This window comes from Haematobia irritans, chromosome 1 (genome assembly GCF_050003625.1).
Source record: "Haematobia irritans isolate KBUSLIRL chromosome 1, ASM5000362v1, whole genome shotgun sequence".
Lineage (NCBI taxonomy): Eukaryota > Metazoa > Arthropoda > Insecta > Diptera > Muscidae > Haematobia > Haematobia irritans.
In genome coordinates, this window is record NC_134397.1 from 41,967,214 (window position 1) to 41,994,666 (window position 27,453).

The window sequence follows — 27,453 nt, forward strand, 5'->3', positions numbered from 1 at the left end:
GAAATTTTATTAAATTAATTTTATATAATTAATATTAAAAACATGTTAACCATAACAAGTATATACGGCCGTAAGTTCGGCCAGGCCGAATCCTATATACCCTCCAACATGGATTGCATAGAAACTTGTACTAAAGACTGTCATCCACAATCGAATTACTTGGGTTGCGGTAATACTTGCCGATGGCAAGGTATCTTAATACTTCTTAAGACCGTCTTCTCTATTGTAAGTTAGTCCATACGGGGTATATATTAAACAAAAAAAAGGCGATTAAATAAATATAATTCAGTTTGACAACATAAAATTTTGAAAAAAAAAAATCTAAAGCAATACAATTTTGACAAAATTTTCTATAGAAATACAATTTTGACAAAATTTTCTATAGAAATAAAATCTTGACAATATTTTCTATAGAAATAAAATCTTGACAAAATTTTGTATAGTAATAAAATTTTGACAAAATTTTCTATAGTAAAAAAAATTTTGACAAAATTTTCTATAAAAATAAAATTTTGACAAAATTTTCTATAAAAATAAAATTTTGACAAAATTTTCTATAAAAATTTTGGTAGTTTATTTTTGGGGATCGGCTATATATAACTACCGACCGATATGGACCAATTTTGGCATAGTCGTTAGCGGCTATATACTAGTGCAATGTACCAAATTTCACCACGTACCAAATTTCAACCGGATCGGGTGAGTTTTGCTCCTCCAAGAGCTCCGGAGGTCAAATCTGGGGATCGGTTTATATGGGCGATATATATAATTATGGACCGATGTGGACCAATTCCTACATGGTTGCTAGAGACAATATAATAACACCACGTACCAAATTTAAACCGAATCGGATGAATTGAGCTCATCCCTGAGGCTCCGGAGTTCAAATCTGGGGATCGGTTTATATGGGGGCTATATATAATTATGGACCGATGTGGACCAATTTGTGCATAGTTGTTAGAGACCATATACTTACACCATTACCATATTTCAGCCGGATCGGATGAAATTTGCTTCTCTTAGAGGCTCCGCAAGTCAAATCTGGGGATCGGTTTATATGGGGGCTATATATAATTATGGACCGATGTGGACCAATTTTTGCATGATTGTTAGATACCATATACTAACACAATGTACCAAATTTCAGCCAGATCGGAGGAAATTTGCTTCTCTTACAGGCTCCGCAAGCCAAATCTGGAGATCGGTTTATATGGGGGCTATATATAATTATGGACCGATGTGGACCAATTTTTGCATGGTGTTACTATACACCATGTTCCAAATTTCAACCGGATCGAATGAATTTTGCTCCTCCAAGTGGCTCCTTAAGCCAAATCTGAGCGTCGGTTTATATGGGGGTGTGCAAAATTTCATAAAATTCGGTTCAGATTTAGATATAGCTCCAATATATATGTATCGCCCGATTTTCCCAAATTTCACAATAAAACCCTTATTTATTAATCGATTTTACCCAAAATGGGCAAGATGTAATCTTCTGTACTAACTGTACCTGCTAAATATCATCAAAATCGGTTCAGATTTAGATATAACTCCCATGTATGTGTATCGCCCAATTTTCCCAATTTTGGGCCATAGGGTCCTTATTTTGGTTATCTTGTGGCTTTCCCATATATTTTTTTTGTTTTAAGTAATTTGCATAACTCTTCGTCAGTTTAATATGGTATTTTACATTTCCAGAAAGTCGCGATAGCATTTATATCTTGTTTGCTTTTCAGCCAAAATGAGAAAAAAACGCTATTTTTATCATCTTTAGAAAAATTAAATTTATTTTAGAATGGGCAAGTTTGGGCAGACAAACTTTACAACACGTCAAAGTATACCTCCTCACGAACAATAACAAGCAAAGATTTTCGTTAACAACGCTAGATCTATTCCTCGCAAATTTGCGTATATACTAAAATTTTCACAAATAAACTGCACTGTTGAAACCACAAATTCAAGTTTCAAAACAAAAATATTTTTTAAAGTGTTTACAACTCTTAGAATCCACATTTAAAGATGTTCTTTATTCTTTTTTTTTTTGAAAAAAAAAATTAAACACGAAACTTTTCAAATTTTTGCTCTCGTCCATAAATTCCATAAATTTTGGTAAACATTGACAGCATTTTGCTCATGAACAGTGTTGCCAAGTTTTAAATTTACTTTCGATTTGTGCTTTCCAAGATGTTCTAATGTAATTTCAATTGGAACATCTAATAATTTTTCACTTGACTTTTTGCCGCTGTTGCTATTTCCGCCCATAGTGCAGTGGAAGGTTTATATGTTTTGTGGGTTTTACTAAGAGTAGTTTATCATATTGAGCGTTTTTTTAATTTTGATTTAAACTTTTCCTATATCCATAAATAGTATAGTGAATTCGAGCAACAACTTATTTTTTTATTTGGTGTAAAAATGCGTGGGAGCTTCATTTATGCCCAAATTTTAGTTGCTATATCCGCAAAATGCTAAAATAAAATCAAACCCGTTTAACATATGGAAGATTGTTTGTTTCACCATTTGACGTCACATATAAAAAGCAAATATTTTTGGCGGGATAATTAATCATAATATCATATAACAAACAAAAAATAATAATTGTATAGAAATTTAAAATCATGAAAAATATGCTAATATTAGTCAAAAATCAAACAAGCTGACATTTTAAATGTTTCTAGAAATCTAATAGGTATTAAATATGTTGCTAGGAAATTTTCGATTTTATTCCCCTTTTGTAGTTTTTTTTATAGAAACCATTGTTTACTGAAACGCTCGTTAGAAAAAATTGCTATCATGCTTTTAATTCCGATTCTGATGAGATATGTATTTGGTAGAGCCTCGCAAACTTTTAAATTATCACATCAGATGTTTATCAACCAAAACAAAACCAAATGGGACGGTTTCAGAGAATACACCGATCGCCGCTTCATTGGGCTCCCTCCAATGCAATGCAAACTACCTAGAAAATGATCCGGGACACAATCAATCAATATCCAGCTGAAACAGCGGGACTCGCAAACGAGCGTGAATAGCGCTGTCGTGCTAGAATCAGGGACCTGAACCTAGAGATTAGTAACATAATCGACGAGCACAATCGGAAAATATGGTTATAGCACCTGAAGCAATGTAACATTGGCACAGGCACAATTAAGTTTTGGTTAATAGTAAGAGCGGTGGGCATAGAAGGATTTCAATGGTAATGTTGAAGTATCTGGGAATACTCCTTAATTTGTCCTTGGAATCACTCTTAATACCCGTCGACTATGTTACTAGAGATTAGTAACATAGTCGACGAGCACATGCGGAATGGTTAGAAAGAGCCCTCTCGAACCCCCTACAAGGGATGATGGGATCTCAGTCACCTTCTTGAGCGCGAGATCCCGCGTTGTAAAAGAGAGCCTCTTGACCAGGCAGCATACCAGACAGGTCTGAACGGATTCATGAGGACACTGTAGCTGAAGCGATAATAATTTTCGGAGCTCGACCACAGCCCATAGCACAGAAAGAAAGATACTTGCCGCTACAGACCAGTTTTAGCCCAATCAAGATCAGGCAGATGTATCCGCTCCAATTCCTACCTATCAGCTTGACCAGGCAAGCGCAGCCGTCTCAATTCCTACCAAGAGAGACGGCTGCCAAGAGAGACTAGGTCAATGCTACCCCATCTACGATATGCTATATCTAGGTGCTTAACAGACACTTCTTAATTCTAAACCCGGTAACAGACAAAAACCCCTCATCATTTCCCGAATTGCGCAAAAAGGTATGCATATCACCCGGTGTAGCAATCTGGTTATTTACAAATGCAACATTCATTTCATCCAGCCTAACTGGAGAACTATTTTCCAATACAATGGATCATTTCTAAGAAGGCAGCCATTTTCAATGATTCCCACAGCCTTTTCGGATCATTATAATTATTAAGAAGATCATAATGCAAACCCATATTCACTAGTCTCTTAGTTCTCTTAGTGCGTTTCCTTAATTTACAATACGTCCGCCAGTTCAAGCACTTCTGTCCTGGAGAAATGCATCGTATGCCATAGATGGCAATGTCTGATGGTATCTTATTTCAGGAGCGTTTATCCAGTTCTCCGATCTTTACCTCTTTAAATTAATCATAATCAAAATCCATAAAATAGGTTGAATCTTAAAGGTAATCCTGAACAACCACTTGACTTTCTTAGGCGACGAAACAATTACGTCACAACGGCCAATTGATCGGTCCCAAGATGAAAGCTTGGTTTCTTTTTAATACAACAAAAATGCTATGTTGTCTGTAATAATTGGTTTTAACTTACTACTAAATACATTACAACGTTAACAAAACATGTTTCATTTAAATTCTCAGTTAAAAAATTTTGTCAGATGTGTGTATCCAATCTGACAAAAATTTTTTACAAACATATCTGTATATTATGTGTTATAAAGTATCTTAGGTCAAGATCACCTCTAATAGAATTTATTTATATTTAGAACATAATCTAACCCAATGAAAATTGTTTGATCGTAAATTCTTTATAATATTGCGGTAATTTAAATAAAAGAATACGTGCCAATTTTGGTCATTCCACCGATTCAACATCCAACATCTGCTCATTTTGGTATTGCCAACGACATGACAAGCTGTATTACAATTGTCATGAGATAAGAAATTAATGTGACTTTAGATTTGTGGTTAGTAATTTATGCAGAAGTAGTGACCTTTAGTAATTCTCAAGCAGTCTTGGCTTCTTGTAAAATTAAGATAAACAACAAAATGAAATTAAAAGTCCCTCAACACCTCTCCATCGTAAGTGGTAGTTTCGATAGCCAGTAATTTAATTAATAGGTCAAGTAACTGGTTCTGAGTTTTTATACGTTTAATAGTTTTTCCAATCACAACATTATAGGTTTACAGTGTGTTGTGATATCATCGATTTTCTGTTACGATGTTACTCTCCGACAAAAGTGCGATGCGTTCAGATTCATCTGGTGGAGAATCGAGTAGATTTTGCCGGACAAGCTAAAAATTCAAAATTTACAGAATTATTTAAAACAAGTAAGGAAAGTTTAAAGTCGGGCGGGGCCGACTACATTATACCCTGCACCACTTTGTAGATCTAAATTTTCGATACCATATCACATCCGTCAAATGTGTTGGGGGCTATATATAAAAGTTTGTCCCAAATACATACATTTAAATATCACTCGATCTGGACAGAATTTGATAGACTTCTACAAATCTATAGACTCAAAATTTAAGTCGGCTAATGCACTAGGGTGGAACACAATATTAGTAAAAAATATGTGAAACACTTTAAGGAAACTTCGCAAAAGTTTATTTATGATTTATCGCTCGATATATATGTATTAGAAGTTTAGGAAAATTAGAGTCATTTTTATAACTTTTGGACTAAGCAGTGGCGATTTTACAAGGAAAATGTTGGTATTTTGACCATTTTTGTCGAAATCAGAAAAACATATATATGGGAGCTATATCTAAATATGAATTTGGCACGCATAGCAACAATGCTAATACTACTACTCTCTGTGCAAAATTTCAACTAAATCGGAGTTAAAAATTGGCCTCTGTGGTCATATGAGTGTAAATCGGGCGAAAGCTATATATGGGAGATATATCTAAATCTGAACCGATTTCAACCAAATATGGCACGCATGGCTACAATGCTAATTCTACTCCCTGTGCAAAATTTTAACTAAATCGGAGTTAAAAATTGGCCTCTGTGGTCATATGAGTGTAAATCGGGCGAAAGCTATGTATGGGAGATATATCCAAATCTGAACCGATTTCAACCAAATTTGGCACGCATAGTTACAATGCTAATTCTACTCCCTATGCAAAATTTCAACTAAATCGGAGCAAAAAATTGGCCTCTGTGGGCAAATGAGTGTAAATCGGGCGAAAGCTATATATGGGAGCTATATCTAAATCTGAACCGATTTGGCTGATATTTTGCAAGTTTTTCGAGACCCATAAAATATTCGGATGTACGGAATTTGAGGAAGATCGGTTGATATACACGCCAATTATGACCAGATCGGTGACAAATATATATGGCAGCTATATCTAAATCTGAACCGATTTTTTCAATAGGGATCGTCTTTGAACCGAAACAGGACCCTATACCAAATTTTAGGATAATCGGACTAAAACTGCGAGCTGTACTTTGCACACAAAAATACATCAACAGACAGACAGACGGACATCGCTAAATCGACTCAGAATTTAATTCTAAGCCGATCCGTATACTAAAAGGTTGGTCTATGATTACTCCTTCTTGGCGTTACATACAAATGCACAAACTTATTATACCCTGTACCACAGTAGTGGTGAAGGGTATAAAAAGCGATTTGGAACTACTGTGGTTTGAAAAACTTATATAGAAATAATTAGAGAAAGAATTTGTCGAGTAACTTCAAGAAAAAAATTAAAAACACATGCATTTTCTCTTAAAATTATTTACTACTTTTACTCTTCAGATTGATCTGGTAGACAGTCGAGTAGATTTTGCCGGACAAGCTAAAAATTCAAAATTTACAGAATTATTTAAAAAAAACCGATTTGGAACTACTGTGGTTTGAAAATCTTATATAGAAATAATTAGAGAAAGAATTTGTCGAGTAACTTTAATTTAAAAAAAAATTAAAAAGATATGCATTTTCTCTTAAAATTGTTTACTACTTTTACTCTTTTTTGGGGTTGAGGAACGGTTTCTAGTAAAAACTAGTAACTAGTAGTACGTAAAGGAACACAACTAAAAATTGTTTCCTAGAATAATGTACGCAAAACTCAAAGATAATTGTGTCTTAAATTTGTATTTACTTCAATATTTACTCCAGTTCTCCGCTTCTTCAAAGTCTTTGGACCGGACATGATTTTTTTCAGTGTGCTTGGTCATTAAGGTACATTGACTTCTCGCTGGCATTTATGGACTTATGCTATAAATGTTGCTCAAGTGATTTTGACCGGAATCCATGTGGGCCTACGGTTGCTTTATAATGTAAAACGAACCTCCACATTTCTGGCATTCGTACGGAATTATTGGCTTTATGTTACAATAGGGTGGTAGCTGCGATAGTGCCCAATGGGTGGTTTGGTGCTGGTCTTTCTCCCAGCCGACTTTAAGGAAAAAAATTGCCTTCTGAACTACTTTTGTGAGCGCATGCTCCAAGGTTGTCATGTGACCATGCTCCAAAGTCATCAGAAGCATCGATAAGATCTGATAGATCTATATCAAAATCTTACCCATTGATCGTGACATATGTACAGTTTCATATAAAGTAGTGTAATAATAATATCGTACAATTATAAATGGCAAATAAATTTATACAATTTATACAAAATCCAGCGAAACCTAAGGACAGGTTTGTGTGTCCATGTGATCTACGCTGCTACCAGGGCTATCAATCGGGTGTCTTCCCTCCAGTGCTGTGGGCGGTAGTCGGACTTAGAGAACAGAGAAGAGAGAGAGGGCTGTCTAAAAGACATCGGGACAGATATATAACCACAAGTAATAATGGAAGTGCTGGTGGTGCAATTTTACATAAATATGAAGCTGTGATGGTAAACAGGAACGCGGTTTAGCCTAGCCTAAATGAATTCGTAAAGATTGATGTATAAATCTTATTGTACTTCGCTTTTACACGTTCTACAACAAATTTAAGACCATATGATTGATTGTGGAAATATCATCGGAAAAATTCCCAAACCACGGCTTTATCATATGCCAAATCTCCTACCATTCTACACATTTACAATCCAAGGGATAGGTTAGGTTAGGTATTATGGCAGCCCGATATTTCAGGCTCACTTAGACTATTGAGTCCATTGTGATACCACAGTGGTGAACTTCTCTCTTATCACTGAGTGCTGTCCGATTCTATGTTAAGCACAATGACAAGGTACCTCCTTTTTATAGCCGAGTCCGAACGGAGTTCCACATTGCAGCGAGACCACTTAGAGAAGCTTTTTAACTCTCAGAAATGTCATCAGTATTATTACTGAGGCGGGATAATCCACCTGATACCAAATCAATATTGAACAGAGTAATAGATTGGCTGATAAGTCTCCGGTCTAACAAAGAAAAACACATTTTTTTTGTCAAAATTCGTTTTTATTATTCAACATAGCTCCCTTCAAGAGCGATACAACGATTATAACGACCTTCCAATTTTTTGATACCATTTTGGTAGTACTCCTTCGGTTTTGCCTCAAAATAGGCCTCAGTTTCGGCGATCACCTCTTCATTGCAGCCAAATTTTTTCCCTGCGAGCATCCTTTTGAGGTCTGAGAACAAGAAAAAGTCGCTGGGGGCCAGATTTGGAGAATACGGTGGGTGGGGAAGCAATTCGAAGCCCAATTCATGAATTTTTGCCATCGTTCTCAATGACTTGTGGCACGGTGCGTTGTCTTGGTGGAACAACACTTTTTTCTTCTTCATATGGGGCCGTTTTGCCGCGATTTCGACCTTCAAGCGCTCCAATAACGCCATAGTTAAGGGAATACATTCTTTTAGCTTTTGGAATCTATAACACAACCTGGGATCTTCACCATTTGATTTTGATCAATCCCAATTAATTTGAAAATTCTAAATGAAAATTTCACATCTCATCTATTACTTTTCTCTTACTCAATGGAAACAAAAAATAAAGCTGTTAACTTCTAGATAAATTCCATAGAACTTTGGACAATTTTTCCCTTGGCCATAGGGAAATTACATTACTATGTAATTAAATTTCGAGTACATAGTTATCGAAATTGCTTAATCACGTCAAATTGTTTTAAACCACGTCGTAAAGTGAGAAGAATGTTGTTGTCCCGGCAGTTGTGTGACCAAAAACTCAAAACTGCCTCAAATCTTTTGTATTCAAATTAATCACGGTATGGCAATTGACTATGTAATACCGATTGGAATTGTTACGTGGAAATGTAAATTGAATGAAAACTAAATTACAAACGAATAGAATAGAGAAGAGTTCAATATCAATGTAATAGACACAAGTGATAGAAATTCCCATGTCTTACATAGATTTGATTTACAAATCATAGACGACTTCATAAATTAGAACTCGATATATAAAAATATTTGCATTACAAATGAAATCAAAGAAAAATATATCGCTAAAAAATGCATTAGCCTTAAAACCCAGTCGTGTATAGTACGTTTTAATGATGTATTTTTGAGAATTAGCAGTAAAAGAGTTTGTAGCAGTTTTAAAATCGCCCTAAAGTAACCACCAATAAATAAGAATGAAAAACAAGTATATACGGCCGTAAGTTCGACCAGGCCGAATTTTATCTACCCTCTACCATGGAACTTCTACTAAAGACTGTCATTCACAATCGAATTACTTGTTTTGCGGTAACATTTGCCGATGGTAAGGTATCTTAAAACTTCCTAACACCGTCTTCTAAATTGTAAGCTAGTCCATACGGGGTATATATTAAACAAAAAAAGACCGATTAAATACGTATATAATTCAGTTTGACAAAATTTTCTATAGAAATAAAATTTTGACAAAACTTTCTATAGAAATAAAATTTTGACAAAATTTTCTATAGCAATAAAATTTGACAACATTTTCTATAAAAATAAAATTTTGACAAAATTTTCTATAGAAATAAAATCTTGACAAAAATTTCTATAGAAATAAAATTTTGACAAAATTTTCTATAAAAATAAAATATTGACAAAATTTTCTATAAAAATAAAATTTTGACAAAATTTTCTACAGAAATAAAATTTTGACAAAATTTTCTATAGAAATAAAATTTTGGTACATTATTTTTGGGGATCGGCTATATATAACTATAGACCGATATGGACCAATTTTGGCATGGTTGTTAGCGGCCATATATTAGCGCAATGTATTTTGATCCTCCAATAGCTCCGGAGGTCAAATCTGGGGATCGGTTTAAATGGGGTTTTATATAATTAAGACCTGTATGGACCAATTTTTGCATGGTTGTTAGAGACCATATACTAACACCACGTATCAAATTTCATCCGAATCGGATGAATTTTGCTCATCCATGAGGCTCCGGAGGTCAAATCTGGGGATCGGTTTATATGGGGGCTACATATAATTATGGACCGATATGGACCTATTCCTGCATGGTTGTCAGAGATCATATACTAACACCACGTATCAAATTTCAACCGAATCGGATGAATTTTGCTCATCCATGAGGCTCCGGAAGTCAAATCTGGGGATCGGTTTATATGAGGGCTGTATATAATTATTGACCGATGTGAACCAAAGTTTGCATGGTTGTTAGAGACCATAAACTAACACCATGTACCACCGTGAGAGCCACCGTGGTGCAATGGTTAGCATGCCCGCCTTGCATACATAAGGTCGTGGGTTCGATTCCTGCTTCGACCGAACACCAAAAAGTTTTTCAGCGGTGGATTATCCCACCTCAGTAATGCTGGTGACATTTCTGAGGGTTTCAAAGCTTCTCTAAGTGGTTTCACTGCAATGTGGAACGCCGTTCGGATTCGACTATAAAAAGGAGATCCCTTGTCATTGAGCTTAACATCGAATCGGGCAGCACTCAGTGATAAGAGAGAAGTTCACCAATGTGGTATCACAATGGACTGAATAGTCGTAAGTGAGCCTGATACATCGGCTCACCTAACGTAACCTATGTACCAAATTTCAGCCGGATCGGATGAAATTTGCTTCTCTTAGAGGCTCCGCAAACCAAATCAGGGGATCGGTTTATATGGGGGCTACATATAATTATGGACCGATATGGACCAATACCTGCATGGTTGTTAAAGACCATATACTAACACCATGTAGCAAATTTCTGCCGGCTCACCTAACGTAACCTATGTACCAAATTTCAGCCGGATCGGATGAAATTTGCTTCTCTTAGAGGCTCCGCAAGCCAAATCAGGGGATCGGTTTATATGGGGGCTACATATAATTATGGACCGATATGGACCAACACCTGCATGGTTGTTAAAGACCATATACTAACACCATGTAGCAAATTTCAGCCGGATCGGATGAAATTTGCTTCTCTTAGAGACTCCGCAAGCCAAATCTGGGGATCGGTTTATATGGGGGCTATATATGATTATTGCCCGATGTGGACCAATTTTTGCATGTTTGTTAAAGACCATATACTAACACCATGTAGCAAATTTCAGCCGGATCGGATGAAATTTGCTTCTCTTAGAGACTGCGCAAGCCAAATCTGGGGATCGGTTTATATGGGGCCTATATATAATTATGGACCAATGTGGACCAATTTTTGCATTGTTGTGAGAGACCATATACTAACATGGTTGTCAGAGACCATATACTAACACCATGTACCAAATTTCAACCGGATCGGATGAATTTTGCTCCTCTAAGAGGCTCCGCAAGCCAAATCTGAGCGTCGGTTTATATGGGGGCTATGCGTAAAAGTGGTCCGATATGGCCCATTTGCAATACCATCCGACCTACATCAATAACAACTACTTGTGCCAAGTTTCAAGTCGATAGCTTGTTTCGTTCGGAAGTTAGCTTGATTTCAACAGACGGACGGACGGACGGACATTCTTAGATCGACTCAGAAATTCACCACGACCCAGAATATATATACTTTATGGGGCCTTAGAGCAATATTTCGATGTGTTACAAACGGAATGACAAAGTTAATATACCGCCCATCCTATGGTGGACGGTATAAAAAAGTACATCAATGCCTACACTCAAAAACAAGCTTAGTTGGATTCCCTTAAGGATTTTGGTATTGATTCCGAGCAAAAGACACGGCTTTTTTTAAAATAAAGATATTTTTGAGACATATCTGGCTTTAAATCTAGGATCAATAAAATTAAAATTATGATATAGATCTTGTTTGTCGAACTTTCATTCTATCTTCTCGGTATATAAATAAAGTTATTCACGTACGAACAAATGCCAATTTAAAATTAAAAAAAAATGTTTTCTTAATTCCAAAAAAACTTTAAACCAAAAATGCTAAATCCTCAAAATAAGTATTAGCCTAGATTTGAAGTGTTTTTATCTTAAATCGCAAGATTCTCTATTTCAGTTAATTTAAGGGAGATTTCTTTAAATCAAAAAATGTGTTTGTTTACTTTAAAGAATATTTGCCTTAGCTCAAAGACATACGGCTTTAACGGAAGGACGTAAAATGACAATATTTGTGTTCTAAACTTAATTAAAAAATTTGTAATTAAATTAAAAATAATATAAATTTTATTTTAAATAATTTATCCTTAATATTTTATAAATTGCGCGCCCTTAAATTTAGATTGCGTAATATTTAATATCACGTAAATGCTTGTTTTCTTCAGCGTATGTATGGGAATTGTCATTACACTGAAAATAGAATTTTCTTTTATGAGGAATGAAATTTTAAACAAACGAAGTTTTTTTTTAAGCTGAAAAAAATTCTTTAAAACCAAATAAAATAGATTCGAAACAATCATTGCGACCGACTTCTGCACCATACATTTAGATTAATTTATTCTTAAAGAAAATATTTCATAACAAAAGGAAGTTTAGTTCCTAAGAAAAGTATTTTTTCTTAGTGTGTATAAACCCATTCTACGAATTTTTTACGAATAGTCGTATAACATTGAACCTGGATGCCGAAAGAAAACTACACGAGAATCCATTCAAATTAAGATATCGTTACAAATTAAAGTACTGCAATGAAAAGAACGCAAAATATGGCAATGGATTTACAATGAGAAAACTCTACAATCATAATTCTTTTATTTTACCTTTTATAAAGGAAAAAAAAAAGAAATAGTCTCTTCTGCTGTAATAAATACTTGTCGGTGTTATGTATAAAAGTATAACGTCGATTCAAACGAGGTAGGTTCGATAAGTTTCAATACTTAAAATTATTGCTATATGGCCGCTTGGTGGTACGGACGTCGAAATGTGCCCAGAAAATTTTATTTTTCAAGAACATTTAGGGAAACGGATCAAAGAAAGGAATGCTTCAAAAAAAAAAACGCTTCAAAAAAAGCTCATTTTTTCAAGAATATATTTAAAAGCTTCTTTTGACAGACGAAAACATCTTTTAAATCTTATTAATGCCACTTTGTACTCATCTTCCGAATTCGAACACGAGAAAAACAAAAAAAAACTTGGACAAAAAAACATAATACATTTTTACACATATATTTTAACCCACAAAAACAATATAAATTTCTCAGAAATAACATATTTTGATCACAAAAACTTATTTTGAAATTCTCTTTCGCTTCCAATTTCTTATCACCATACACCGAAAAAAAGTGAACTGTTTTATACACGCAAAAAAATAATTCTTTCCTCCCAATCGAAATTTTAGACAAACAAAGTTCGTTTCTCATTTGCTTTTCGCTGTAAGTAAGTGTATTTGGGAGAAAAGTATATACTTGTTGTGATAAACGTTTATTCTTTTCCAGGATGTAAAACCAATTTCATAAGGACAAACTCAAAAAAAAAACATTGTTTTCTTGCTAATTGCATTTTCCCTCACATCTTTCTCACATCCAAGATTTTTTTAGTTCTTAACACCTTTTCCTGTAATACCAACAATGTAGAAGAAATTATACGGTTTTATAAATTTTTAAAAATTTTTTTACCTTTCGCCTGGACGGAGAATCGAACCGCGGACCATGCACTTTGTAAGCCAACACACTAACCACTGAGCTATGTACCTGTTATGGTCATCAATAGATAAATATCCATATAAGTTATATTTATATAGCATAGCTTGCGGCGCCCACGAACCGAATAAACAAAGTTTATTTAACAGACACAAACATTTAGTTTGGCACCGTGGTGCAGTGGTTTCTACGTCCGACTTGCATGCCAAGGTTCGTGGGTTCGATCCCTGCTTCGACCAAAGTTTTTTTTTGTTTTTTTTTTTTTTTTACATATATTCCAGATATGTTCGGAAGATTCCGAAAAAATGTTCAACATTACATTGTAGTATATTAAATTTTGAACGGTAAACTGTGTCTTATTAAAGACCTAAAGTCAGAAAAGAACAGTGTTTGATATAAACGAAATGGACTGTGTTGTTGTTTCAAAAATAACTTTTTTTATTGAAAAAATAAAAATTTTGTAACAAACGAATTTTTTTGGTGATAAAAGTTTAAAATTTTCGAAGCAATTCAAAAAACTCTAACAAAAGAAAAACGTTTTCGGTACACGTTTTCCAAACGTTTTTTTTTCTTTGCGTGTAGGAAGAATGAACTACCTGGCATGAAAATTGAACTAAATTTTACTCCACATTTTGAGATTTCCACAAAGCGTTGTTAAAATCAGGAAATTTTAATGCCCTGTCGTACTTTTTAACTGCAGTTCACGATATTACATCATCTCATAGAAGAAAAAATGAATTAGGTAAAGAAGGAAATCATTGGCGCCAAATCATGACCATTTTAACCATACAGTAGTTCATTCTTACTATTTTTGGGAATCGTACGAAAATTTTCATTTGTTTTAGTTCATATTGAACTTATGTGTACGGTCATTGAACTTTATATTCACGTTTAGTTCATACAATTTTTGAGACATGCTTAAAAAAGTAAGATTTCATTAAGCTGTAGAAAATTTCGATAAAAATTTAACTACAAATAATTTTTTTCCAATAAAAATAAGTTAAATTTAGCGTTAGTTTAACTACGGAATTTTTTTCTGTGTATGTTTACAGCAATGTAAAACAAACATATACGGCATAAGATTCGGCCTGGCCGAACTTACAGCCAGACGAATCTTATGCACCCTCCACCATGGATTCCATAGAAACTTCTCCTAAAGACTGTCATCCACAATCGAATTACTTGGGTTGCGGTAACACCTGCCGATGGCAAGGTATCTTAAAACTTCTTAACACAGTCTTCTAAATTGTAAGTTAGTCCTTGGGGGGTATATATTAAACAAAAAAAGCCAATTAAATACGTATATAGTTCAGTTTGACAAAATTTTCTATAAAAATACAATTTTGACAAAATTTTTTTTAGAAATAAAATTTTGACAAAATTTTCTATAGAATTAAAATTTTGGTAGAATATTTTTGGCGATATGGACCAATTTTTGGGTGTTTGGCGATTTGCTATATATAACTATAGACCAATATACCATATACTAGCGCAATGTACCAAATTTCAACGAATGGGATGAATTTTGCTCCTCTAAGAGGCTCCGGAGGTCAAATCTGTGGATCGGTTTATATGGGGGCTATATATAATTATGAACCGACATGGACCAATTTTTGCATGGTTGTTAGAGACCATATACTAACCACGTACCAAATTTATACCGAATGGGATGAATTTTGCTCCTCGAAGAGATTCCGGAGGTCAAATCTGGGGATCGATTTATATGAGGGATATATGTATTTATGGACGGATATGGACCAATTTTTGCATGGTTGTTAGAGACCATATACTAACACAATAAAAATAAGTTAAATTTAGCGTTAGTTTAACTACGGAATTTTTTTCTGTGTATGTTTACAGCAATGTAAAACAAACATATACGGCATAAGATTCGGCCTGGCCGAACTTACAGCCAGACGAATCTTATGCACCCTCCACCATGGATTCCATAGAAACTTCTCCTAAAGACTGTCATCCACCTTTCGCCTGGACGGAGAATCGAACCGCGGACCATGCACTTTGTAAGCCAACACACTAACCACTGAGCTATGTACCTGTTATGGTCATCAATAGATAAATATCCATATAAGTTATATTTATATAGCATAGCTTGCGGCGCCCACGAACCGAATAAACAAAGTTTATTTAACAGAAACAAACATTTAGTTTGGCACCGTGGTGCAGTGGATGCTACGTCCGACTTGCATGCCAAGGTTCGTGGGTTCGATCCCTGCTTCGACCAAAGTTTTTTTTGTTTTTTTTACATATATTCCAGATATGTTCGGAAGATTCCGAAAAAATGTTCAACATTACATTGTAGTATATTAAATTTTGAACGGTAAACTGTGTCTTATTAAAGACCTAAAGTCAGAAAAGAACAGTGTTTGATATAAACGAAATGGACTGTGTTGTTGTATCAAAAATAACTTTTTTTATTGAAAAAATAAAAATTTTGTAACAAACGAATTTTTTTGGTGATAAAAGTTTAAAATTTTCGAAGCAATTCAAAAACTCTAACAAAAGAAAAACGTTTTCGGTACACGTTTTCCAAACGTTTTTTTTTTCTTTGCGTGTAGGAAGAATGAACTACCACGCATGAAAATTGAACTAAATTTTACTCCACATTTTGAGATTTCCACAAAGCGTTGTTAAAATCAGGAAATTTTAATGCCCTATCGTACTTCTTAACGGCAGTTCACGAAATTACATCATCTCGTAGAAGAAAAAATGAATTAAGTAAAGAAGGAAATCATTGGCGCCAAATCATGACCATTTTAACCATACAGTAGTTCATTCTTACTATTTTTGGGAATCGTACGAAAATTTTCATTTGTTTTAGTTCATATTGAACTTATGTGTACGGTCATTGAACTTTATATTCACGTTTAGTTCATACAATTTTTGAGACATGCTTAAAAAAAGTAAGATTTCATTAAGCTGTGGAAAATTTCGATAAAAATAATAAAATTTAACTACAAATAATTTTTTTCCAATAAAAATAAGTTAAATTTAGCGTTAGTCTAACTACGGAATTTTTTTCTGTGTATGTTTACAGCAATGTAAAACAAACATATACGGCATAAGATTCGGCCTGGCCGAACTTACAGCCAGACGAATCTTATGCACCCTCCACCATGGATTCCATAGAAACTTCTAAAGACTGTCATCCACAATCGAATTACTTGGGTTGCGGTAACACCTGCCGATGGCAAGGTATCTTAAAACTTCTTAACACAGTCTTCTAAATTGTAAGTTAGTCCTTGGGGGGTATATATTAAACAAAAAAAGCCAATTAAATACGTATATAGTTCAGTTTGACAAAATTTTCTATAAAAATACAATTTTGACAAAATTTTTTTTAGAAATAAAATTTTGACAAAATTTTCTATAGAATTAAAATTTTGGTAGAATATTTTTGGCGATATGGACCAATTTTTGGGTGTTTGGCGATTTGCTATATATAACTATAGACCAATATACCATATACTAGCGCAATGTACCAAATTTCAACGAATGGGATGAATTTTGCTCCTCTAAGAGGCTCCGGAGGTCAAATCTGTGGATCGGTTTATATGGGGGCTATATATAATTATGAACCGACATGGACCAATTTTTGCATGGTTGTTAGAGACCATATACTAACCACGTACCAAATTTATACCGAATGGGATGAATTTTGCTCCTCGAAGAGATTCCGGAGGTCAAATCTGGGGATCGATTTATATGAGGGATATATGTATTTATGGACGGATATGGACCAATTTTTGCATGGTTGTTAGAGACCATATACTAACACCACGTACCAAGTTTCAACCGGATCGGATAAATTTTTGTTCCTCTAAGAGGCTCCGGAGGTCAAATCTGGGGATCGGTTTATATGGGGGCTATATATAATTATGGACCGATATGGAACAATTTTTGCATGGTTGTTAGATACGATATACTAACACCATGTACCAAATTTCAACCGGATCGGGAGAATTTTGCTCCTTTAAGAGGCTCCGGAGGTCAAATCTAGGGATCGGTTTATATGGGGGCTATACGTAAACGTGGTCCGATATGGCCCATTTGCAATACCATCCGACGAGATTTGACCTCTGGTGCCTCTTAGGGAAACAAAAATTCATCCGATCCGGTTGAAATTTGGTACGTGGTGTTAGTATATGGTCTCTAACAACTACGCAAAAATTGGTCCACATCGTTCCATAATTATATATAGCCCCCATAAAAATCGATCCCCCGATTTGGCTTGCGGAGCATCTAAGAGAAGCAACTTTCATCCGATCCGGCTGAAATTTGGTACATGGTGTTAGTATATGGTCTCTAACAACCATGCCAAAATTGATCCACATCGGTCCATAACTATATATATAGCCCCCATATAAAACGATCCCCAGATTTGACCTCCGGACCCTCATGGATGAGCAAAATTCATCCGATTCGCTTAAAATATGGCAAAATTCATCCTATTTGGTACGTGGTGAAATTTGGTACATTGCGCTAGTATATGGCCGCCAACAACCACGCCAAAATTGGTCCGTATCGGTCTATAGTTATATTTAGCCGATCCCCAAAAATAATCTACCAAAATTTTATTTCTATAGAAAATTGTGTCAAAATTTTATTTCTATAGAAAAAGTTGTCAAACTGAATTATATACGTATTTAATCGGCCTTTTTTTTGTTTAATATATACCCCGTATGGAGTAACTTACAATTGAGAAGACGGTGTTAAGAAGTTTTAACCTTGCCATCAGCAAGTGTTTACCGCAACCCAATTAATTCGATTGTGGATGACAGTCTTTAGTACAAGTTTCTATAGATTCTATATATGCAATCCATGGTGGAGGGTACATAAGATTCTGCCTGGCCGAACTTACGGCCGTATATACTTGTTCATATAAAAAATTAAGATTATCGATTTGTTTGCGGGTGATCACGAATTAACTTTCCGTTTGCTCTGAGACTCTACGTTTTGAGCGAGAGGAGTTTTCCATATAAAATTTCGATACTTTTCAGAATTTGGATGGAATTTTCGATTTTTTGGGGATGATCATGAATTATACTTATTTTCGCTCTAGGACGCTTAATTTGTAAGATATGAGCAAAATAAGTTTTTCGTAAAAAATTAAGATGTTACGGGAACATCGATTTTTTGCGGGTCACCACGATTTAATCTTCTTTTCGCACTAAAACGTTTAAATGAGGAGATGAAAAAAATAAAATTGAGTGGTTAAAATTTCAAGGGCCGATGTTGATTTTGAATAAAACACAAACTATTTAGGAAATTATGTAATTTTATTTTATTATGATATATTGGTATTACTCAATTATGTATGGAACAAAATATCGGCCAAATGGGCGCCGCGACATCGGTGGCACACCTTCATCCGATGGTCCAGTTTTTCGATGACGCTGAGGCATAATGGATGTTTTATGCCGTTAATGTGCCGAATTATCTCATCCTTTAGCTCTTGAATTGTTTCTGGCTTATCGACGTACACCTTTTCTTTCAAATAACCCCAAAGAAAAAAGTCCAACGGTGTCAAATCACATGATCTTGGCGGCCAATTGACATCGCCATTACGTGAGATAACACGGCCATTGAATTTGTTGCTCAAAAGAGCCATTGTTTCGTTAGCTGCGTGGCAAGTGGCACCGTCCTGCTGAAACCACATATCGTCCACATCCATATCTTCCAATTCGGGCCATAAAAAGTTCGTTATCATCTCACGATAGCGAACACCATTCACAGTAACTGTCTGACCGGCCTCATTTTGGAAAAAATACGGCGCGATGATGCCGCCAGCCCAAAAACTGCACCAAACCGTCACTCTTTGTGGGTGCATTGGTTTTTCGACAATCACTCTTGGATTCTCATTCGCCCAAATGCGGCAATTCTGTTTATTGACGAATCCACTGAGGTGAAAATGCGCTTCATCATTGAAGATGATTTTCTTCGAAAATTGATCATCCACTGTTGTCATTTCTTGGAACCATTTAACACGTTGTTGGATTGTGTATGTATGGTTCAAATTGAGTAAATCTGAAATAGGTTAGGTTAGGTTAAAGTGGCAGCCCGATTAAATTTCAGGCTCACTTAGACTATTCAGTCCATTGTGATACCACATTTAACTAAAAGTACCTATTACATATGGGCACTTCTAGTCTTAACCACTGAACCTTCTCTATTATTTACTTTTGTGGAACCAACCAGATTGCTCCAAAAACATTAACAAACTGCTTAAGTTAACGTTTTCCAGGTCAGCCAGTAATCTAAAGCTATATGCTCCTAAAATTCGCTTACGCCTTACACAAAAAGCAGGACACTCACACAAGAGGTGTTTAATTGATTCCTTTTCCTCCACGTCATGACAGCTTATACAATAGTCATTATACTTCGCACCTATAGTTTTTGCAAATTCGCCTATCAGGCAGCGACCCGTTATAGCAGATATTAGGAGTGCTATCTGACGCCTTGAGAACACTAGCATATCTAGTGTGCGGTTTAAGTTTAAATGGGGCCATATTTGCTTGGTGTCGTTACAACCCTTGCAATTTTCCCATCGAATATTGGCCATCATAACAGCCTTCTCACGCATTAAGAGCTTGCAGGTGGCCAGAGGCATACCAACAGATTCTAGTTCCCCTGGAATATGTAAGGTAGTTCCTAGCCTTGCTAACACATCTGCTTCACAGTTCCCCGGTATGTTCCTATGACCAGGCACCCATATTAGGTGAATATTGTACTGCTCAGCCATCTCGTTGAGAGATTTGCGGCAGTCTATGGCCGTTTTTGAGTTAAGGAACACAGAGTCCAAGGATTTTATTGCAGGTTGACTGTCTGAGTATATATTAATGCCAATATTTGTTGGAACATTACTTCTCAGCCAATTCACCACCTCTCTTATTGCCAATATTTCAGCCTGAAAAACACTACAGTGATTAGGTAATCTTTTCGCTATTCGAATTTTCAGATCTTTAGAATATACTCCGAACCCCACTTGTCCATTCAATTTGGAGCCATCAGTATAGAAATCTATATATCTTTTATTCCCCGGTGTCTGTGTACACCACGCCTCACTGTTGGGAATTAGAGTTTCAAACTTTTTGTCGAAAAGTGGTTTTGCCAGGGTGTAATCCACTATGTTAGGCACATCTGGCATTACTTTGAGGACCGAACTATGACCGTACATTTTTTCCGACCACAGCGATAGCTCGCGCAACCGCACAGCCGTTGTTGCAGCTGACTGTTTGGCCAAAATGTCTAAAGGCAATAGATGTAGCATGACATTAAGGGAGTCTGTTCCTGTCTTACTAAATGCGCCTGAAATACATAAGCTCGCCATACGCTGAACTTTATCTAAACAAGTCGGTTTCAGAAGTGCCGGCCACCAGACTACAACACCATATAGCATTATAGGTCTAACCACTGCCGTGTATAGCCAATGCACAATTTTTGGTCTTAGTCCCCACTTTTTCCCTATTGCCTTTTTGCACGAGTACAAAGCTACCGTGGCTTTTCTCGCCCTCTCTTCAATATTAAGCCTAAAATTCAGCTTCCTGTCCAAAATAACGCCAAGGTATTTTGCACACTCACCAAAGGGAATTTCAGTACCCCCTAAGGAAATGGGCCTAACCGTGGGAGTTTTGCGATCTTTGCAGTACATGACTATTTCTGTCTTTGCTGGATTTACACCAAGACCATTATCTTTCGCCCATTTCTCAGTCATCCGGAGAGCTCTCTGTATAATATCTCTGATTATGGATGGGAATTTTCCCCTGACTGCTAGCGCCACATCATCTGCGTATGCCACCACTTTTATCCTTTCTTTTTCTAGAGAAACCAGAAGGTTGTTTATAGCAACATTCCAAAGAAGAGGTGATAGAACTCCTCCTTGGGGAGTGCCTCTGTTCACACACCTTTGTATGTTTGCTTGCCCTAGTGTGGCTGAAATACGTCTCTTTATTAGAAGTTCGTCTAACAGCCTAAGTATACCTGGATCAACATTCAGAGTTGTCAGTCCATTTAATATCGAGCTCGGATGGACATTATTGAACGCCCCTTCGATGTCTAGAAACGCCACGATTGTGTATTCTTTGACAGATAGTGAGCTTTCAATAAAGCTGACCAGTTCATGCAATGCGGTCTCAGTAGACCTGCCCTTCGAGTATGCATGCTGTCGTTTCGAGAGCAAACTTGAATCCACACTAGTTCTAAGATACATGTCTATCATCCTCTCCAGGGTCTTAAGTAGGAATGAGGATAAGCTGATTGGTCGGAAATCCTTCGCACTCGAGTGAGAGGCTTTTCCTGCTTTAGGTATGAAGACGACTTTTGTTTCCCTCCACTTTTCTGGAATATATGCTAAGTTTACACATTGTTTATATATCACCGTCAACCAGGGGATAATTCTTTCAGCCACTGCCTGTAACTCCGCCGGAGTAATTCCATCAGGTCCGGGGGATTTGAATGGTCCAAAGCTATTTAAAGCCCATTTTATTCTAGATTCCGACACAATTTCCTCGATAGGAAGTGATCGCCGAGCCTCTGTTACACCGCCGGAACATGGTTCAACCGTCTGATTTCCAGGGAAGTGTGTGTCCAAAAGTACCTCCAACGTCTCCTCACTGGACGTTGTCCAATTTCCCTCCGATGTTTTAATGAAACCTGGAGCGGTGTTAGTGGATGCTAGTACCTTCCGTAGTCTGGAAGCCTCTGACGTATTCTCAATAATGCTACAGTAATCATCCCAAGAGTTTTGTTGAGACCTTCTCAGTTCTCGTTTATATTCTCTCAGATTCATCTTGTAAGTGTCCCAATCCTCCGGAGCTCTTGTGGACTTTGCTTTGTTAAAGAGCTTCCTGCAGGATTTCCTCATATTACTTAACTCCGTAGTCCACCATGGCGGCCGATTTTTTCCCCTTGGCTTTCCTCTAGGGCAAGCAGCTTTCAGTGATATGTTGAAGGCCTTCGTAATCCGCTCCACTGCGTGTTCGATATCTTGCACAGTGCTCATATTTGTCTCCGGCAATTCCGGTATCATCAAATTGAACGATTCCCTATACCTATTCCAGTCAGCTTTCCTAACATTTGGCGGAAATATGGTCTTTGAAGTACGAACAGCCAATCTGAAACTGATGTAGCGATGATCTGAGAAGCTATGTTCCCTCAAAACTTGCCACTCAGATATCTTATCATTCAGTTCCGGAGAGGTCAACGTTATGTCCAAAACCTCTTGTCTGTTCCTGGTGACGAAGGTTGGTGCATCTCCCTTATTGCAAACTACCAGGTTAGTACGCAAAATAAACTCTATTAGCGACTCTCCCCTTGCATTAGTATCACTACTTCCCCAAATACTATGATGTGCATTTGCATCGCATCCCATAATGAGTTTTGTCTTTGTTTTTAGTGACTCCTCAACTAAGGTCTTAACGGCACAGGGTGGCATATCCCTATCATGTCCCATGTAGACCGAAGATACCCAATATTTGCATGTGGATATCTCTAGACTGGCTACGACAGTGTCTGCATTGCTCAATGAAGGAAGCAGAAACAAGTTTAGTTCGTTTTTAGCAATTATACATGCTCGATTTATATCGTTACCGGTATTATGCAAAAGTTTGAAACCCGGAGTGCTTAATTCACAGATCTTGTTCTTATATATGTATGGTTCTTGAATAAGAACTATATCTATGTCTCCTTTCATCAGGAGAACTTTTAAGGCAGCACAAGCGGCCTTACAATGGTGAAGACTCTTGGTCGCTGCCCAAATTTATAACTTCAGTCGTTACCCGTCCACTGGGCCCTGAAGTTAGCAACCCAGTGGATGACTTTGAATTTCGCTGCATGGTGGTTTATTATTTCCACCACACGTGAAATTCGTAATAAGTACTTATTACGATGAAATACTCCGCTATTAGAAAACACGTCCGTTCAGTTCGACGGTTGAATAAAGAATTAAAGGTCAAATCTGAAATAGAGAAATGTCAAAGAAAATTCGGAAAAAAACTTGGCGTTTAGGTGTGGTTCACATTCAACATCGGCCCTTACAATTTAACCACCCTTTAATAGAGAACAAAACAATTCCAATTTCGAACTTCTCTATTGGACCTCGCATATTAATTCTCTTGCAACAAATTACATACAGACACACGGACGGACCAATGGACTAATATATATATACTAAATTCATCAATAGCGTCAACAACAACAGCAACAATGAAAACAAGACAAAACGAACTACAATAGCTGAGTGATATAAACGGATACACGGATGTGAGGGGCGGTAGGTTGGACGATCACAAAACTATATGTATGTATGTACGACGTTTAGGGGGATCAACTAGAGGGATGCATGTTCTCGTACTTACTCTCGTTCGTACATAAATGTACGTACATAGAATTTTCAAAAAAAAAAGTAGAAAAACGTAGAAAAAAACGTTATATTCAAACTTTTGTGTCATCTCTTCTCGATTGCAAAGTAAGTGAAAATGATTTTGGAATATTTCAATAGTCAACGTCGTGGCGAAAAGTTCGTACGGGTCAAAAATCTTGAAATGGCGTTAAATCTTTAAACTATAAACGCCCAGTGTATAACATTCCAATAGCAAATAAAAAAAAACTAAAATAATGAGAAAATAATTAAATGAAAAAAAAAATATTCCAAGAAAATAATAAAAAAAATTATATGTTGCAATTCCACAAATACGCATCTCAACTAACGATCACTTAAAGAATTTCATATTTTTAATTTTTTAAGTTTAAAATTGAAATGTGATATCCTTTAACGAAAATACCAAATAATAAATGAAAATTAAAAAAAAATATTGGAGAAATGATATTCATGACTATGTAAAATCAGAATTTCTATGGAGAAACATAAATAAGAATGGACAACAAATTGGAGATTACTAGTGAAGATCATTAACCCCTCTAGCAAGGATAACTATAACATTATGGATTTGCTTGAATAAATTTGTGGTTATTAAAACGATTTTTTTTCCTCATGTCGTCTCGCCTATGTCAACTTTAAATCTTGCTTTGTTATTATTTGTTTATTAGTTTTCATGGTTAGTAAATTTTTTTTTATTGTAATGATTACAATCAATCTAGGTGCTAAATTTGCCAATTTTATAACAGTTATAACGAACGGATCAATTAACATCAGTATTTCTTTATGTGTTAAATTGAATTTGATTAATTTATGATTGAAAGCAAAATATTTGTTTTTAATACTACCACACAAGGTTTTCTTATGAAACAAGAAATATTGTATTTCTTTCACAATCTGAATGTTTGGCATGGATTCATGTAGTCCAGATTTTGTCAGATTGAACCTAATCGGGCATGTTCTTGGTTTCCCTTCAAATAAGGTAAATACGTTTCGCTTTTTTTCGTACTCTTGTGTTTTTATTCCCTCTGGGAATATAAAATATGAGGTCGACACCTAATCTATTTTCTTGTTCTTTATCCTATAACAACCGATATATTAATCTGGTACGATTCAAATGCTATGCTTCTTCCCTGTATTAACCACCAGTATTAGTTACTCCATACCAAAAAAGGAATTCTTTCCAATAACAATTTTGTGTATTTGTCTAAAGTCTTTGTGAAGATTGTACAAAACTTGTCTAAAAATGTTCTCATGGAATGTCTGTCAGGTTTTCGTCTTGGCTAATGTGCTTGACTGCATTAGTTGAAGTTTCGCAAAATATAAGAAGCAATCTGGATAACAATGAAGTATTTTTTTGTGCTTCTAGACCATTTCAAAGCATTCGACATTTGACAGATTGTTCTCAATGGGTTTATAATGTCTGACTCATAGGCGTTCGACAAGGATAAATCTAAGGATCGTTTTATATGGGAACTATATATAATTATTTCATGGTTTTTATAAGCCATATATTAATAAATTGCATCAAATTTCAATCGGATCGGATGAAATTTGCTTCTCCAAGAGTCTCCGCAAACCAAATCTGGGGTATCAATTAATATGGGAGTTATACCTAAAGTGGTCTGATATTGTCCATTTGCAACTCCATCTGAAGATGCAAAAATGTATGGTAGTCAAAGCGTCAAATAATCAGTTTATTTAGAAAATCTCGGCGGTATCATTAAAAGATGGTATTTAATTACATAAATGCATAAATAGATTTCATTTGCAGGACGCTTCCATTTATGTACATAAACAGGTGATGACTCCCTCAACTTGGTGCTTACCAATATCGCAGTGCATTCGTTTTATATTCGCTTATATTCGGATTCGTTTATATTTTGGGTTGCAAATGCGATTGCCAATCGTGCCAAAAAATATCTACCACATTTTTAAGAAAAATCTGACCAGATCTCAAATTTGGCCCACATCTTACTATATCTAATCTGATATAATTACATAATAATGATTCAAATATTGTAAAACCCTATTTTAAAGGCTTGAAATTTTTCTTAGAAAATGTTTGCAAAACTATTATTTCTATAGAAAATTTTTTGAAAATTTTATTTCTATAGAAAATTTTGTCAAAATTTTTATAGAAAATTTTTGCAAAATTTTATTTCTATACACAATTTTGTCAAAATCTTATTTCTATAAAAAAATTTTGCAAAATTTTATTATATAAACAATTTTTGCAAAATTTTATTTCTATAGAAAATGTTGTTCACATTTTATTTCTAAAGACAATTTTTGCAAAATTTTATTTCTTCAGAAAATGTTTGAAGAACTTTATTTTTATAGAAAATTTTGTCAAAACTCTATTTCTGTAGAAAAATTTGTCAAAATTTTATTTCTATAGAAAATTTTGTCAAAACTTTATTTCTATAGAAAATTTTGTCAAAATTTTATTTCTATAGAAAATTTTGTCAAAATTTTATTTCTATAGAAAATTTTGTCAAAATTTTATTTGTGTAGAAAGTTTTGTCAAAATTTCATTTCTACATAAAATTTTGTAAAAATTTTATTTCTTTAGAAAATTTTTCAAAATTTTATTTCTATATAAAATTGTTGCAAAATTTTATTTCTATAGACAATTTTGTCAAAATTTTATTTCTATAGAAAATTTTGTCGAAATTTTATTTGTGTAGAAAGTTTTGTCAAAATTTTATTTGTGTAGAAAGTTTTGTCAAAATTTCATTTCTATATAAAATTTTGTCAAAAATTTATTTCTTTAGAAAATTTTCCAAAATTTTATTTGTATATAAAATTGTTGCAAAATTTTATTTCTATAGACAATTTTGTCAAAATTTTATTTCTATAGACAATTTTGTCAAAATTTTATTTCTATAGACAATTTTGTCAAAATTTTATTTCTATAGACAATTTTTTCAAAATTTTACTTCTATAGAAAATTTTTACAATATTTTTACAGATTTCTTTTTTTTTTTGCAAAATTTTGTCAAAGTTTTATCTCTATAGAAAACTTTGTCAATATTTTATTTCTGTAGAAATTTTTGTCAAAATTTTATTTCTATGGAAAATTTTGTCAAAATTTGATTTCTTATGAAAATAGTGCCAAATTTTATTTCTACAGAAAATTTTGTCAAGATTTTATTCTATATAAAATTTTCTCAATATTTTATTTCTATAGAAAATTTTGTCAAAATTTTATTTCTATATAAAATTTAGTAAAAAATTTCCAAAATTTTATTTCTATACAAAATTGTTGCAAAATTTTATTTCTATAGACAATTTTGTCAAAATTTTATTTCTATAAAAAAATTTTGGAAAATTTTTGCAAAATTTTATTATATAGAAAATTTTTGCAAAATTTTATTTCTATACAAAATGTTGTCCACATTTTATTTTTAAAGACAATTTTTGCAA

At 34.8% G+C, this 27,453-nt stretch overlaps 2 protein-coding genes across 2 annotated transcripts in view; one reads left to right on the forward strand and one right to left on the reverse strand.

Annotated features, from left to right (window-relative positions):
• Positions 1-27,453, reverse strand: part of mRpS9 (mitochondrial ribosomal protein S9) — a 90,436-nt gene that overhangs the window by 1,846 nt on the left and 61,137 nt on the right. The window lies entirely within an intron of this gene.
• Positions 24,164-27,453, forward strand: part of wtrw (ankyrin repeat domain 61 water witch) — a 46,734-nt gene continuing 43,444 nt past the window's right edge. The window contains exon 1 of the mRNA XM_075290020.1: positions 24,164-24,703. The gene's annotated coding sequence lies outside the window, so the exon portion shown is untranslated. The remainder of the gene's footprint in view (positions 24,704-27,453) is intronic.